General features: G+C 38.3%; 1 long non-coding RNA gene across 1 annotated transcript in view; it reads left to right on the top strand.

Annotated features, from left to right (window-relative positions):
* The window catches only part of LOC128081549 (uncharacterized), a 44,961-nt gene that overhangs the window by 26,914 nt on the left and 189 nt on the right, over positions 1–17,858 (top strand). Inside the window, exons 2-3 of the long non-coding RNA XR_008207223.1 lie at positions 15,173–15,230; positions 16,962–17,033. This is a non-coding gene — a long non-coding RNA (uncharacterized LOC128081549). The remainder of the gene's footprint in view (positions 1–15,172; positions 15,231–16,961; positions 17,034–17,858) is intronic.

The raw sequence follows: 17,858 nt of genomic DNA, 5'->3' as shown, positions 1-17,858 counted from the left end.
TTTCTCATTCAGAGTTATGGGACTATTATGACCTCCCACATTACTGCTGGTTCATTTGCAATCAGCTTTTTCATTATCTTTCAGCTACACAGGACCAGAATTATGTTAATTGCCCATTAACTACAGTTGGGTGATTCATTTATTCTTCTAATTTAGAGTATCGAAAATGGATCTAACCTCTATTTTGCTTCTAAAACTTTCTGATACAATGTGTGCCATTGCAAAGGTGAAAGTAAAAAAAAAAAAACAAGATACCAAGAAAGCCTTATCCTTCACAGTGCATGCTGTCTCCATGGACAGCGTAAGATGTATTTCTTGCTTCTCTCCACAAGGTGTTCTGCAAGCAATGACAAATAAGTTTATCAGAAGAGTTTATTTCTTCTTACCTCCTTCTCTACTGGCGTAGATTTTCCTCTGTGTGTACCGAAGTTCCTTAAATTTTGTTTTTCCTTTGGTAATTTCTGACTATTAAGGAGGGTTGTGCTTCAACGCTTAAATCATCCTGTATCTAGAAAAAAAAATCAGATAAGATTTCTGTATTGCAACCTTATTGAACATCTGTGGAGTTTGCTGCATGTGGGTTGTACAGCAAGTATCATCCACAGTACAATTCCAACTTTTTTTTTCTACTGTTGGGATTCTTGAGGTTTGTATTCATTTGTGGGGAAAAAGGGGATAACAATATTTTTATTTCAAATGTTTCTTCCTTGAATGTTTCAGGACTGTGGACTTGGGAGTGTTTTCATCTCTATTTTCTATAACAGATTGTAATTTAATTTCAGTTTTCTCCTGTAGCAGAATGTAGGTGTTTGTGATAATTGTTGAAGGCAGAGTTCTCTGTGGAAACGTAGCATCAGTCCTTCAAATACTTAAGTATAACTTTACTCAAGTGAATTAGCCTAATTGATATGACTCTAGCACTTACATGAATGAATGTATCGTTTAGAAGGATGAACATATTCATCCTTAACTAATTGCAGTCTTGGAAAGAATAACTTTCTACACTTTCCCAATAGACTATTTGTACGATCATAGCAATGCCTAGGAAATTTAACCAAGGATCCAGGCATGACTTTGTTCAATACTGTACGGGTAAGTAAGAAAGAATGCATGCAGACACTCTGAAGGCTCGTACTCCAAATGTGTTAAGGCAAAGAAATGTGATAGAACAGGCAAAGGGTTTTGGGGACAGGAGGGGCACAAAGTGAGAGTGGGCATTTTTGCCCTTGTGCTCTGGAAAGTAGCTGAGAGGGCCCGCAGGTGAGGAACCCCAGAGTGCCTAAAAAGAAGGATAAAAAACAGACTGAAAGTGGGTTTGGGGGAAGCCAGTTGTCCATGTGGGGGTGGAGTCATTAAGGCAACTGGAAGGCTTGGGGAATGAAACTTTGAATTACAACAGGAGGAAAAAATGAAGGTCTCTGATATTTTATTGTAGGCAGGGCAAGATTTCTTGACTGAACTGTTATCTTTCATTGGACCAGTTGGAACTGGAAGAATTGGCTGAGATTCTGGGGGCAAGAGTGCACCAGAAGAACTGAACAAAAAAGTCGACATCTGAGCATGACAATTTCTTTCTTCTTTTTTGGAGTTCTTGTGGAAGTAAAAGTAGGAAATAATGCTGGAGTATGAAAGAAACAAATAAATAGTATTTTCATTTATCATGTTGGAGTGATTTAAAACTACTTCTGTGACTATTAGATTACAAATACTAAACACTTTAAATAGAGAATGGAGTAACAATTTTTGTGTTGCAGTGACAGTCTTTTTTAGCTGATAGACAAATGTATTTATGAAACACATCTAAATTCCCCAAATTATACCAAATTCTGTATTTTGTTTTCATCCTTTTTTTCCTCCCTTTTTTAGTAATTTGGCTTACCTTCTTTTGCTTTTTGCATGCTTTTGTTGTCAATCTTTCTCTGACATCTTTTTTTTTCTTTTTTTTTTTCTTTTTTTTTTTCTTTTTTTTTTTCTTTTTTTTTCTTTTTTTTTTCTTTTTTTTTTCTTTTTTTTTTCTTTTTTTTTTTCTTTTTTTTTTTTTTTTCAACTAACTCCTGATTTTCCTTCTCTATCCACTCTTAAGCTTTGATTTTGTAAGCCCTTGTACAAGACCGTTCACCCTGAAATCAACAGTGATTTTGATATATGGGCAAATTAAGTGCTGCAGGTTTAGGAATAAAATATCACTGACCTGGATATTAAACCTTAGTGTTTCAACAGATCTTTTTCTGTCTTAGAAACACCAGAAGTGCGTAAACCTTTATTATTCTGAATGCTGAAGGGGAGCATACACAGCCAATTGAATTTTTGAGGGTTTTTCAAATCAATATCTTATCAGAAAGACACAGAGCAGAAATCCATTTCATGCTGTATTCTCATCTCCACAGGTTGCACTGTGATTCATGTTTTATCATGATTTTGCAGTATGGCAAAAACCACAAGATCAGTGAATTTGATAGTCAGTGTTGCAAAACCATACATAAAATTCACTGATTTGTTCTCTACTCAGTCAGTCAGATTCTACCCATTACCATGAATTCCATCTATGGAAAGCAGGTGTGACAGAGTGAAAAATCTCACACAGTTACGGGTGCGCTCCTGAAGCCCGGAGGTTATTTCAGCATCTTAAAACATGGCTGCTGATTTCAGCATCCCTTTGACTTCTGTTTATGTAGTAGCCCTTCCCCAAACCTTTTTTTTTTTCATCTCCTAATCACAGATGTCATCTTGGAGAGGGTGGCAGCCTTGTAGATCAGTCGTCCGTGTGCTGTGACTGGAACATTCAAACTGTCTGCCTGCCTTCTAGTGTCTTTGTATTGCGTGGCACTGACCTGTTTGTAAAGTTAAGCGCTATCACATTGGAAAAACAAATTTAGACAAATGAACAGCTGGAAGAAAGGCTACACAGGCAAGAAGAGTAGCTCCAGCACGGCTCAGCCTCTGTATGTAGGCTGCTTTCTTCCAGGTACCATATACTAATGCAACCAGATAAAATGACTGAAAGGATGAAACTGCGAAGATGAATTGTGGTAGAAGAATTGGTTTCAGGAATCATAATAATTGAGTTATCTTCCTGCTCCCCTTTCCTAAAAAACAGGAGCCTCAGGCACGTGTCTGCTGGAACACGCATTGTCTCATTGATTTTACACACACACATGTACACACAGTGTTCAACACCTTCTTATTTGAGGTCCCCTTCTCTGATTGGGATTGATTTAGAAGCTCCTAATTCGTCTGTATTTAATCAATATCATAATACTCCTTGCATTCTAAAACATGCAGAATGCAAGATACAGATGGAGTTCATGTCAACTTTGCTTCTGGAATATTAATTATTTCATTGCTGATAATTTTTATTTAAATATGTAATCTTAAATCTTGACTTAACTTTTTAATATGGTACTTTTCCATATTTTTTAAAATATTCAGGGTTGAATGATTGGATGATGAGTTCATCTACCTATGAACTAATTAGAAGGGAGAAGTCTGAGTTTCCTAGCTGTTGTAAAAGATGCAGTAGAAAGTTTTTTTTTTTTTTTTTTTTTTTTTTTTTTTTAAGAGATGCAATCTTTTTTTTTTTTTTCCACGTACGAATGCTACCCTCTGCTGGGAAGCTGATACATTACAGCTTAATATTCAGCATTACTCTCTGAATGACTTCTCCCGGACTGACTGCAGGTGACAATGGCATAGGTTTACCGTCCCGCTGCACAGCTTTCCTTGCTCTGAATGCCAGCTGCAACGGTTCCTCAAGCTGCCCTACCTGCAAAGTTATGGCATTTGAGAAGTACCTCTGACTTCTTTGCAAGGCAAACATAGCACGAGATGGTTATCTCTCATGGGGGTTGCTAAATTTGATTCTGTATCTGGCAGGTAGCATGGCTGCCTGCATTTTTCTCCTGAGAAGCAAGTCTTTGCTGTGCCCAGGGAGAGTGGTTCTGGGAGAAGGATGGAGGTGGCACTCTATGTAGCCCTTTGTCTCAGCCCTGCACTGTCAGAACAAGGTGATCCAAATGCTTGCTTTCCTGCATCTGATGTTTACTTGCATTGAAGGGACATACTTGGATTTGAATTCACTTCTAGTTTTCATTCTTCTCCCTTAGAATATTTCCAGTCTGTCCTCATGGCAGCCTACTATTTTGAGGGTGACTGACTAGTGTGGAAGAAAGGAGATGAGTGGTCTTAGATGTAAGATTAACCAGCCATTGGAATATCTGTCTGACACATAAAGATTTCACTGTTCCCAATTTTAGTCTAAAACGATGACATTTCAGTTATGGTGTAGAGGGTAAGAATAGAGTACAGCCATGAGAGAATGTAATGCAACATAACCAACATACCAGAAAGCCAGAAGAAAGTGTAATTTATGTCAAGCTGTACTACCTTGATGGACTAGACCAGCAGAATATATTAACAAATGATACTTCTACAAGTTCCTGGTGGCATCTGCTATTATTTAATGTATAATTATGCCTTTAGTATTGAGTAATAAAGAATGGTTTAAAAAGCTGAAGAATGTATATCAGAATTAGTTATCTCTATTGATCCCAATTATGTTTCAGAGAGTCCTGTTGGTTTGGGTTTTTTTTCTTCTTTTAATAAAGGAGTATTTCAATCTGGTTTACAGACTTTGTAAGCAGAAAGGCTCTAGTGCCATCAGCCATGTTAACCACCCTGCTGCAATATGAATTTCTCATATTGGGTAGAAATAAGGCAGGATATTTACTATGTAAGGACTCATGAAAAGGTACAAAATTCTTGTTTGTATTTTCAGATGAAAATTCAGTTTCTGTTTTTGCTGTAACCACAGAGCAGTCCACTTTGTTGCAGGATTCAGATCTGATATTGAATCAGCCTGAGTTGTTTTGGTTTACCTCAAAGCCTATGTGACATTTGTCACCATAAAATGCTCAAAATATGGCAGTTGCTAGTTTGTAAATAAAAATTGATGGGGATTAAGCCACAGGAAGAAATATGCTCTATAATTAGTAGGAAAAAGTAGAAATAATTCTACTTCTTTAGAGCAGAGAAAATTTGCTCCCCTTGTAGCTTTGTTATTAGTAAAAAAACAAGTGCTCCTGTTACTGCTGTCAAGGTTTTTGTTATCCTTTGATTTATCAAAGTATTGGAACATAACTACTTACACCACTCAAGACTGACTAACACTTGCAAAGAATCAGTAGATTCAAAAACTGAGGGATTACTTCTACGGTATGAAAGATGCTTTTCAGGCCTTTTAAGTGTAACTTAAATTACTGTGAACATTTCATAGTGTTTTGAGCTGTGGTGAATCTTGAGCCTTATTTGTTTATCTTCAAATAAAGATAAGACTGCATTATAGTGTTTTGTTGCCAATTGTATAAGGGTATTCTGGAACCTCAAGTACACATCAGGTAAAGAAGTATATTTCACAACACCCTCAAAATTTAGTAATGCACAGATGATTGATGAAAATAATAAAAAGTAATAGACATACTACATTAATGCAGGATTATAATGGGATCAAGAATGAAGAAGTGTTTTTAATAAAATATTAGAGGAAGTTAGAATAGGAAACCTATTTTTTGTTTAGTGTTCAGTTTTTCTGGGGGGAAAAATTGGATTAATTTTATTTGAAAGTGTAGTTTCGTGTGTGTTTGCTATGGATATATTCATAGCCTTTTAGCACAGACATTTGATTTCGCACCTAGCCCGAAAATAAGCACATCAATATATTTTTTTTTAATTCCGAGGCAAAATACTTATTAGTATTAAAGCCAGGCCAGCTTATACAAGTACAGGATCTCATCACATTTATAATATTCTCTTGTTTCACTCCCTTTTTTGTTAAAATTTCTCCTGAAGCAGTGTTGTGGTTTTTTGTGTGTGAAAGAAAGATAAATGCACTGATTAAAAAAAAAAATAAATAAAATAAAAATCAGATTTCAGTACAAATGGGCAGAAGTTAGCTATGAATACACTGAGGCTGGAAATCAGAAGACAAATTCCAGTTAGGAGGGAAGCCTATTGGAACAGCTTTCCCAAAGGAGTGAGAGTAGTGAAAATAGAGGCAACAAAAATCCCTGATTTAGGAAATATGGAATATAATGTGGCCCTTGCTAACACAGGGTCTTGAGAACCCAGGAGGTTTCTTCTACTGCTGTGTTCCTAGAAATAGCATGTAGTTGTAGTTGACTGTAAATTGCCCTGAAAACTCTCTGAAAGAAAGATCGTTCTAACATTTAATCTTGGCACCATGTTTCTTAAAGTTTCCCTCCGCATCATTTTCTATACGTAGCCACTTCTCTTAGAACGATATTAGAACAGCTTTCTGGCATCCATGGATCTTGGTATCTACCCTTAGAACCACAGCTTAGACTGTGGTTCTATACTGAGTTCTATAGACCATAGCATCTGACAGTACATATGTATATCCTCATTACAGAAGTTTTCTCTAAAATGACTTGAGGTATTTGCTCCTAATGGTCACTATTTCAATATCAGAAGGGAGCGGATTTCTTAGATCTGTATGGAATGGTGTCCTGTGACTGAGTTGAGCATACTTCTTCCCTTGGATTTCCTGATCAACTTTGAATCCCAGTAGCACCATTGGAACCCAGCTTTGGAACCTTATCTATCAGCGTTCCTTTTTCATCGTGTAAAGTACAGAATGACGAATGAGCTGCCTTTTTGGTTTTGGAAGGTACTGGCAGAAGCATCCCCCGGTATGATGCAGAATAATCTCTTGCTCTGAAACTGCATCAGCTGTAAAACCTTGATCTGGATATTCGTTTCCTCCTGTGGCCCATTTTGTGGTGGTTGCAAGATAGATAGTAAGATGGAGCCTATCTTTATATCGTCTTTCTTTTTCCCATCTGCATTCTAACAGATTTGAGCAGGCCTAAAGGTCACTCTGCATGTAGCCACAGTAGCTTTTTAAAAGTCTTTGAGTGTTAATCCAGCTCTGTACTGCTTTACATTTGCATATTTGCTTAATCAGAAGTGTGTAAGGTCAGCACGGGAGCTTCATTAAGATATTCATGGCTAAAATTGCTCTCCTCATCACTTCCCTTACAACTCTCAGCCAAGCTCTGCACAGGTTGCAGACCTCCCTTGTGCCCCTGCTGGGAGTGGCAGCAGGGATAAAAACAGATGCATAAATAAGTGGGGTGTCTGGAATGTTCCAGCAAGCAGGGGGTCTGAGAAGCTTGGATTGCTCTAGCCATGCTTTAATTTGTGCTCTGTTTTCTTGAGAAAACACCATGAAATCTATTAAAAAAAAAGCAAAAGAACAAACCTGCAAAGCTAAGGCATGCAGGTTTGGGGGAGCAAATTGTGTCGTAGGAATTTTAACTGTTAGATTGTAATGATGCAATGCATCTTTACATGATTGCAGTGATCACTGTTCTGGGGAGCCTGTTCCACGCTCATCATCCTCTGGTGAAGAACCTTTTCCTAACACCCAGCCTGACCTTCCCTTGACACAGCCCCATGCCGCTCCCTCATGTCCTGCTGCTGTGACAAAAAAGCAGAGCTCAGCACTCCCCCTCTGCTGCAGGAGCTGCAGCCAACAGAGGGCTCCCCCTCAGCCTCCTCTGGGCTGGATGAACAAACCCAGGGACCTTGGCCTCTCCTCATACATCTTGCCATACAGGCCTTTCATCACCTCTGTAGCACTTCTTTAGACACTGGAAAGGATGCAGATGGTGGCCTTTCTAAAGATGTTGGTCTTACTGGGGCCTTCTGTTCTTCCATGTTCTTCACCCACTGCAAACACCCATTTCTTCTTTCTTCTGCTGTTTCTACCCTTGTTTCTGCTACCAACCACAGGTGCAGAGCCTAACTGCCTAAATATTTTACTTCAAAAATAAGAGAATTTAGATTTGGGGTTAATAAAATGGTAAAAGATATATTAAGGGAGACAGCTGCCTGCCTATTTTAGGAAGATTAAAACTTATTAATGTCAGGAAGCATTCTGCTGCAGTGTATGTTTGACCTCCTTTACCTCTACCTATCATATGGGAGGCACGCACCCCATATGTTCTATTTGGCTGGCAGGACAACAAATAGCATTCTGAAATACTTCCCTTACTTGTTATACTGTTAACGCACATTGACTTCTATCACAAGATACAAAATAGCAGAAAAACTATTTCAGGGCAAGTGCAAGTAGTATCGTATATATATTTCATATTCAAATTTTTCCTTACCACATTATAACCAACCCATTTCTTTTGTGGCAGCTTGGAGCTATTAAAGCTAGCTAAGGCTTTCAACTTTATATTTCAAAATGAATAGGTGCTCCAGGGGTTACAGCTACTGCCCATTAGGGATACTGCAGAGGCTATTTTGCGAGGATGTTTAAATACTATTTTGTCAAAGTAGGAAAACGCCAGTAGAAGCTTTCAATTCAAATTTTAAGAGGATGCTACAGGCACTGTGGAGGTAATGTAAGAAAACTTGTAATTCCCATTAGTAGAGTTAAGAGGAATTACAGAACATACATGTAGAAAGCTGAACATCTGCTACGGATGAGAAGGCTTTTTAAATGGAAAGTGTAATAATGCTAACAGATTGCCAGCAGGATGATAAAAATAAAAAGTAAAAGTTAATTCCAGGCATTGTATTATAAGATGAGACTCTAGTGCTCATCCCATAATACTTTGGTCAGATTTATTTTTCAAAATGACTTTCTGAAAATTAATTGTTTTGTCTCTGCCACTGTCATGTCTTCCTCCCCTCCTTACCACTCACTCTTGCTCAGTTCAGCCTTATGTTCCAGCATATCAAGCTTTCCTTTCATTGAGGCTTCTCTGACTACAGAAGTTTTCGTAAAAGTGATTAAAGCCTGCAGAATTTTGCTCAATGTAAACACGCAGAACTGTAATGAGTTTTCCTGTTTATTAGGGTCATGATTTTTACAGTCAAAGGCTCCATCCAGGTCTGTCTTCACTAAAGTTATTGTTTGTCTAGCATTTCATTGCTGCTCAAAAACAGGCTCCATCTGTGCCCTACCATGTATACCATGTGCCAGCTCAGGGAACTGGGATGCTCTTGGTCAGGGAAACAGAGCAGCTGTGAAATAAAACTCTGGGGGGAAATAGTCTTTCAGTTTGAATCTTCTCTGATTGGCTCTCAGCACAACTGCTGCTGCTAGCTCAGCAGAGGCAATGACGAGGTGTATGCGGCTTCGTGAAGAGGAGGCTTGGGGGCTGCTTTTCCCTACAGCCACATCCCCTTCAACTAATGTCCTTTTAAAACTAGTAGGAATTTTAATAAGGATTAAGCAAATGATTCAAGATTGGCACATCACTAGAGCAATCATGAGTACGCTCTGACCCAAACCAACTCATTTGTTAGAACCTAACTTGGAAGTGGTCTGTTTTCTTTGGATTTAAAGCAACATGTAATAGGAAAAATCATTGCTCTGGAAGGATTTTTTCTTTGAAAACATTTGGGCTGAAGCTCTTGCAAACAATTGGTGTGTTCATCATTATTGCACTCAATCTCTTTTTGTAATTTAGTCTTGAATTTGAGCAGACAAAGACTACCTGTGAATGTTACTCACTGGTGATCCAAGCACTGCCTCCCCTACCTTTGAGCTGATGCAAGTTCTCTGCATCTGACTAATGAGGCAGATTGGATGAGTTGTGCCTATAGCAGGATCTAGATTTATAAACCTTGATTTTTTTGGCTAAAGAGTTACTTTATAATGATGAGTTATCAACAAATAAAAGTTTTTAAAAATCTGAATAATATACTTTGCCCCTCAATTTTTTTGATTACAACAGTATTCTTATTGTGCATTTCAGGGATCTCTGGTGATCAACAAGGCACCATGAAATACAGCCAAAAATATTTTTTAAAGGATAAATAGGTAAAAATGGAAGTTCTACTGTTGGGTACTTTGTAAATTTCTATTATAGTGGCTCTAGTATATAACACCAGTATCCCTCATACAAGAGGCTCCCTAGATTTTTTTTGTTTTTGTTTATAGAGGGAACCTGGGCTTCTCTATTAAAAAACACAGGCAATAGTGCAATAAGCTGCTTGTGTAAGAAGGGATTTTCAGGAATGTGTCTGTCTTTAGTTTAATGGCAATGGAGCTTACAACAGCTAAGGTTTTGGCAACTCACAAAATTTTCTGTCTGTCTACAGCTCAGCAAGGAAGACAGTTCTGAAATAGAAATCTTTTGATCTTCAAATGACAAGATCTGAATAGTAAAACCCCTCTCGTAAGAAACACAGGCTGTAATTATGGCACATCTATTATTCAAAATGTTCTTGAAAATTCACGTAAAATCTGTTCAAAACAAACTGCAGCATTAGGTCAGGAAGTGGTCTGTAACACAGAGAGTATTTTTTTAATGTATTTCAGGCTCTGCTCAAGCAAGCATTTGCTTGCAATATTTTCCGTTGAATACGTAGAGTGTTTGGTCCAAATGGGTCGATCCTTTCCCTGTAAAAATAGATTCTAATTTATTCTGTTTTACTTTATAGAAGATCCCATATGTGTGCAAATTTTCTGAAGAGGCTCAGGTCCTTCCTTTCCTACTCCCTCTCCTCCATGTACAGCTGAGCTATGTTTGTGCCTGACAGTGAGCAAATCTGGCAACACAAATAGCTGTGTTAGCCACAGCTATTATAAAGAAAATTCTGCAATGTAACCATCTTGCAGCCAACATCAAATAACTGAGGAAAACAAGTGAGCTGGAGCTTAGTCATATTTGTTAATTAATGCGTGATGATTTCCAACTAAAATTAATTTAGTGATGGAGTAAAGCATATGGAATAATGCTTAAGCTTACATCAAAGGCAAATATTGAATACATTAAGATACATTATCTCTACTCTTTCTGGAGTACATTATGTTCTATTAAGACGTGATGTTCTGAATTTCTGCCTGGGCTTCTCTGAGAATTTGTGCGATGGTTCACAAATGCGTTCCCCAGTGCCCTCCTCTCTAGCACTCTTTCAATTCAGCTACCATTTTTTTGTTTCAGAGGAAGCATTAGCACTCATTATCTGTCAGCAGAATAAAAAAGAAAACAAAACAAAACCAAAAAGACCCAATAACACCTTTTTTTTTTATTATTTAAGATGACACATCTTTCTTGGGTGATGCTTCTGATGTTATCAGTAGGAAAAGCCTTCAAAGAAAATGAGTATCAAGCCTGAAACATTACATAATGCTGAGTTGAAAGACAAAGTGTTTTCTGGAATTCTAAATTTTTTTTAAGCAGCTGCCTTTAAGTGAACACAGCCATCACTGTTATAAAATATTCAAAGCCTCATACATATCAAACAGACAGAGTTACTAGGGCAAACAATCTCATGTATCAGTTAAACAAACATTTGGAATTTTTCCTAAGCCCACTCTAGGTCCTTAAGATGCTTCTAGTTTTAATAGATTGTATCTAGTGTCCATTTGTTTTCTGTTTTTTGTCTTTTTTTTTAAGACAATTTCCAACTTTGCAGAACCCTGCTGGCTTTCTGGCAGAGCAGATTGGCATGCAGTTCTGGAAGCCTGAGATTAAAGGACTTCTCTGTGTTAGGTCATTAGCCATTCCACTCACTGTAGTGTAGCTCGTTTTCCCATTCCTAATTGATCACTTCATTGATCAGACATTATGGAGATGGCTTAGTAACCTAAGCTTTAGCTTTGAAATGCAGTAGAGATTGCAATTACCTGAAAGTCTTCAAGGGTGCCTGCAATTTTCAGACAGTTGGAGGCTCAGCTAATCAAAGATTCTGGCTAATGGAAAGGAGAGAGAAGAGCTGTTTCAGCTGGGCTCCCTAAGGCCAAGAGAGATCCAGAGAGAGCACACAAATGTGCCTATAAAATTTTTCTATGCCAAAGCAGGATGCCAGTGCATGTGTGGAGTAGGTGCTGTTCTGAAGTTCCCCTGTTCTGAAGATGGGTCAGTGTAACTCAGCACTTGCTGAGCTGTCCCAAGGTTACAGTCATCAGGAGTTTGAAATGGGGCTCAGAGGGCTGTTCTGCCTCTTGGAATCAAATGTTCTGCTTTGTCCCCACATGTACTGTTGGTCTTGAGGGGTCTTGAAATGTAGAGGGGTATGGGGACGTTTGCAGTGTGGAAAGCTGAGGAACGTAGGTGCTTGTGTGTAGAAACTGTCCGGATCCTGTGTCTTTTCCTCTTGGAATATTTTCCAGGGCAAAAACTTTAAGGCAGTCTCAAACAAACTGAATATAATGGCCAATTGGGACTGAGGGAGTGACTGGGACTGAGGTGACAGTGCAGACATGCTGCCCTTGTAGTTAGTATGAATCTCTCTCAGATGCCTTTCTTTTCAGTTTAGGTAAATGTGCCATTAAAAACTGAGGTCTTTACTATTTTCTCTGGTGTTACAACTCCTACCAAGTAATATATTCTTCACTATCTGCTAATTATTCTCCTACTGCTTGTTAATATACATTATGCTACGGGTCATCATCTACTCTGAAGGCTGGTTTTCAGTGTTTTCAGTGGTGTGCACGTTGTGATATAGAGGATAAGAGATTTCTCTTTGAAGGCAGTTTATAAATCTTATTGGTCTCCTTCATGATGAAAGGCACTATAGATATATAAGAGATCAAAGCTGTATAAAGATCAGTCGTGTTTGTTTGCATGAGCTTTCTTTTTCTGTTCCTTCTGAGGATTTTGAGCTTCAAAGTTTCAGCTTTAAAGAAACTGAAAAGAACCCCACAAAGGAACCCCTAACAACCCACCACACTGCAGCTGGTTTGAGGTCAGGCCAGCCAAGTGCTGTACAATTTTGACCCGAACTCACACCCTCTTCTTCAACGTTCTTCTATCTACCAGTGATAGCCGGCTCAGAGAAAACCTGTGGTGTTTTTAATGACGGTGATGGCCCAGAGCAGTAAGTTTTAGAGGAGGAATGTTGCTTAGCAATAAAGGGGGAAAAGAAGTTTAACTCAAAACATAAGTGTTTCTATTGTGACTTTTCAGTCTGCTAGCAATATTATTATTCATTTGTGAGTATACATTAGCAATTGGCCTAAAAACATATGCAGTTAATTATACTGTTTCTGGTGCTTTTTTTTTTTTTTTTTTTGGTACGCTTTCCATTGAAATTTGGAATTCTTAAACATTTGATTTAAGTGCAAAGTATGCTTCTTTCAATGTCTGTAGGAATCGGTAGCATAAATCTAGTGCATTCATTGAAAAGAAGTGGCTGCATGCCATGTCCTGTGATATTAGGGTACTGTTTAGCAGAAAGTGGTCTGTGATATGTGAGCTTTTATTTTTCAGCTGAACAACTGCAAATTATTTTTTTTCAACATAGAGTGTTCTCATGAATGACATAAAAATAAACTTGTGACCCACAAAAATACCTTTTAAATGAGAAGCATACTGTGGTACATCATGTAATAAGCCAAAATTAAAAATAAATTTTTAAAAAAATCAACAAGAAGGGAAAGTGACCCTGCCTGCTCATTCCAAAAATCCTTCTCCTTTAAAGTGCTGCAAAAGGAGTGAGTCAATATTATTTGGTTAACTGGCTGTACAAGCATCCAAAATCCACACATCTAAAGTCACTTATCCTTTTTTCCCCATTCTATTTAAAGCAAAAATAATCTAAATTAAAGGAGAAGTACTAAGAACTGGTATGGATCTATGTAGGTCTCTGTAGAGTAATTTAGTATGAAAGTGATGAGCCAGATCTAGATATATGAGTGAATCCCAGACTTTCTGCATATTATCCACACGCTACTCCAGAGATAAGTCATAGCAAACAATAAAGAAGTTGTGTAGCCAAGCAGAGTAGAGAACAATAACCTGTCTGGTACACTTTATCAATATAAAGTCATAGTACAACAGCCAAGGGAAAGTATAGGAATTGGGAACTGGGTTAAATAAATTTCTATGGCTTGCAAGACCTCCAGGGGCCGTATGGACAAGAAGAATGTAAATAAAGTCCAGTGGCACAGGATTAAAAAAATTCAGTCTTCAATGGAAAAATGTTTCTTTTTAAGGATAGCAGAGGAAATGTTTCCATACTAGAAGAATCCAGCCAACCATGAAAGCAAATGTTTCCAATCTCTATTATTTGCTCTACTTCTATATGTATGTATTTAAGGAAAAAGCACAAAATAAGAGCAAAGCAGGAAACGTTCAGTCCCAGTTTAGGACAGTAGGCATTGGTTATCAACTTAAACAGAAAAGAAACAAAAAGCACGTATGTATCTGTTGTGCTTGGCCTAACGACTGTACAAACCAGTAACAGCTGCCTCCCTATCAGGAGAGAGAAGCCTTGCATCCCTGCATGGGTGCAAGCACAGAGGTGGGTCCTGGGGACAAGAAGGATGCACAAGGCTGCTGCAGAAAGGTTTACATCCCCTCCTTGCTCTATCAGTGTGCCAGCCTGCAGGTGCCAGCAGCCTTTCCTGAGACCAAACCTCTCAGGGCATTAAGAAACTCTCACATCTCTGGAGTTGCAGATTTTATAGCCATATGATGCCATTGTGAGCTTCCACAAAACACATCCCTGAAAAGAGATTTCCGTTCCCGCACTATGCAATCCATACGAGTCCTCTCGCTTCACTGCCATCTCTCCCCTATCCACAGTGAATCCAATCTGGAGGAATTGGAGAAATAGCAGAGGGCTGTGGGACCATCACCACTTTTGTAATGGGCAAATTCAGGTGGCAAGATTCAACTTTGATTTAGTTTCCTCGTCCAATCCGTAGAGAGAAGGCTTAAAATACCAGAGGTAAATTGTGAGAGGCCTTATTCTGTTGTCCATATTTCTGTGTGTCAAAAAAAAATGCTCTCATGGTTTTACCTTTTTCTCTGGTGTCACTTTCTCAGTGGTTAAGTACTGGTACAAGGCACTGTAATCAATGCTGACATTCAAAAAGTAAATGCTTGTCTTATCATAACCTGCTAAAGGCAGTTCTGCCTTCTCACAGTTGTTATTTTGCAGTTTCGGGCTAGAACTGTTCCCAGACCCAAAGTGTTAATTGTTAATTGTTAGCTCTGCTGGCAATCAGGAACACACATCAAACTGGAAGGAAAGCAGGATTCTCAGCTGCCAGACTGATGAATAACTGAACCGTTCTCATGAGTATCCAATAATAGCAAAACTGCTTTCATATAAATGTGTTCAACCACACATAAAAGGATGATTTTTGGATGTGGAGGATTAAAACTTTCTCTTACACTTTCAGTATTACGGTCTACAAAAGCCGATTTCTCTGCTTCTTTCCAGAATTCCAGGATTAATCTGTGAGTATGCTTGACTAAAGTCTCTTCAAAAAGCTTTATTTAGATGTGAAAGGAAAAACAACTTGTCTCGTTTGCTCTGGTCTAAGCTTCTATTGCTCAGCGCCCATGAATCGCATTGCGTATAGGGAAATAATGTCAATTTTGTGCCTTCAACATTTGTGAAAAATGTCACCCTGCTTAATAGGTTGATTAAAACTCTATATGCTCCAGAAAATAAATATGGTTGTTTATTATACTTGCCCAAGATAATGACAGTAAAGAAGGTTGAAATGCTGTATGATTTCCTCTCTTCTGCATCCAGGGACATTCAGCACACAGATGGTGTTCCACATAAAGGATTGAGTTAACTGTTAAACATTTTTTCTTCCCATTAGCTCAATTAACAATATGCCCCTGCTATTAACAAAATAGACAAATCACAGAAAACTTGTCAGCTTAATCCTGACTGCTAAAACAGACCATTAGCCCAGATGGGATTGTTTCCTGGCCTATCAGGCTCAAAACATCTAGAAATTTTGCAGCCACCAGCCCAGACTCCGGCAGTGTTGATTCAGCTCTTCAGCCTTAATTGATTTTCAGGCACTTAACTCTCCAGAGATTTTTGAATGGCAGCTTAAATATTGAAAGCTACTCTTCTCTGCGTGTATGCTAGGTCACCTGAATTTTCAGAAGTGATGAGCTCTGAGGAGCCTTAAGTCAGCAGATGTCATCAGTGACAAAAATCACGGCAAAAACCCCTGAGACACTTTTGCCAGAGGGGGCAGTGTAGCAAACAAAGCAAGCATTTCCAGCTTGTTTTCATTTGTCGCCTTCTGCAGCAAAAGCACTCTTGCAGACCTTGGGGCTGGTGGCGTTGTGGAGGCTTCCATCCTAACTGAGAGAAGGGAGCTCTGCCTGCACATCACTACTTCCTGCATAGCTGTGCCTATTCTGCTCTCTTCATCTCCATTTTCCCACATCTCTTTTTGCTTCTATGAAATATAGTAAGAAGGGAGCTTATAGTAAGAAGGGAGTATCAGCCTATAGGCTAATTTTAGCAACACACGTGACCTCTGCTATTCTTATAACTAATCGTGATCAGAAAGTTGGTGAAAAACACTGTAAATGAAACACAGTGGCCTGCTCAAACTCATTATGCTGCGAAGGCTGCTCTGAAAGAAGTGCCTCCTATTTTATAATGTTGGCCTAGGCTTCAAAGGCAGATGTCGATGCTATGGCAATAGAGGTTGAAACTTCCTGTCAATATTCCATCACTTTTTTTTTGCTGCGTGACAGATGGTGTCTGACACGGAAGAGCGTATAAAGCTGAACTGTATCACTGGATTCCTCTCTGTGGAAAAAACAGCAGCCACTGATGTTCATCAGCACTTGCTGAATGTTCATGGAGATTAACAGTGAATGTGAGCACAGTGAGGCAGTGGGTGGTGTGTTTCAGCTGTGATGACAGTAGCAGTGGGTCATCTCCACTGGTTCAAATTGTTACGAGAGTAGCATGCAGGCTCTTGCTCATTGCTGGCAAAAATACATGGCTAATGGTGGTGACTGTTGACAAATAGTGTTTCGTAGCTGAGAAACTGCTCTATCAAATAGTGTTATTATGCTCTTTGTATCTGTTGTAGTTTCCATGGAAATAAACAAGGAATCATTATTTTTAGAGTAACTCATGTACATTACCCAGTTTTAATTGCAGGGCTGCAAGCATCTCATTATTTAGCATAACTCTTTGCACAGGAAAAGCTGATAATGAACCTCCTCTTCCATGTTTTATTCTCGTACTCCCTTGATGCGGAAAGAAAGTAAAAGGTAAGATTTTTTTTTAAATAAATGAGCAATTGCGTAGTCGCTAGACCCATCGACTTTTTGGTTCAATGTCTACTTGCAGAATTTAAGTCTTGAAACCTGATTCATTTATTTATTTATTTTTGTCTGTTGCTGTTTGCTCAGTTGCATTAACTACACACATTAAGGTATCTAGCTACTACTGATACACTATGTGCTTTTTCCTTCTATCTGTACAGAGAATGGCACATTTTCTAGTGTTTTGTTGTGGTTTAGGGTAACTGTGCTAAAAGTTTTCATAAAAAGAGCAGTATCCACAGCTGACAAAATTTTCACCTAGTGAAGAAGAGTTGCACAGTGCAAAGATCAAAATTCTTGTGGATTTCAGCATGAGACTTGATTTACTTTTAAATTATGACTGTACTCTTTATATGAGCCTTTATCTAGAGAAAACCCATTTATAGCCAAAATCACAATAGAGCTTGGAATAATATGATGATCTATGAATTTTTCATTCTTTGGAAGATGTCTTATGCAAAGCCTTTTATCTTAGCACTGGTTTACTACATCATTCTGTACGTGTACTGTATATGTGATTCTGTTTTAAAGGTTTGTTTGCAAATTTCACTAGTTTCTATTTTTTTTGAAAAAAAGTAATCTGATAAGGCTGTACAACTTGGGGCACTGCCAGATTTAATTCATACTGTGTGCTGTATGGGAAATTTTTTATTATATAGTCAAACCAATATAGTGGTTAACTGTTACCAGAAGTGACAGCTCTCTTCTGCCAGGGCTAATATTCATTCAGCCTTTAGAACTCAAAAGTGCTAGAAAACTACTCATTTTTCT

The sequence above is a fragment of the Tympanuchus pallidicinctus genome, unplaced genomic scaffold (assembly GCF_026119805.1).
Source record: "Tympanuchus pallidicinctus isolate F22 unplaced genomic scaffold, pur_lepc_1.0 scaffold1, whole genome shotgun sequence".
In the NCBI taxonomy this organism is placed as follows: Eukaryota; Metazoa; Chordata; class Aves; order Galliformes; family Phasianidae; genus Tympanuchus; species Tympanuchus pallidicinctus.
This window is presented reverse-complemented; position numbering and strand designations above follow the sequence as displayed.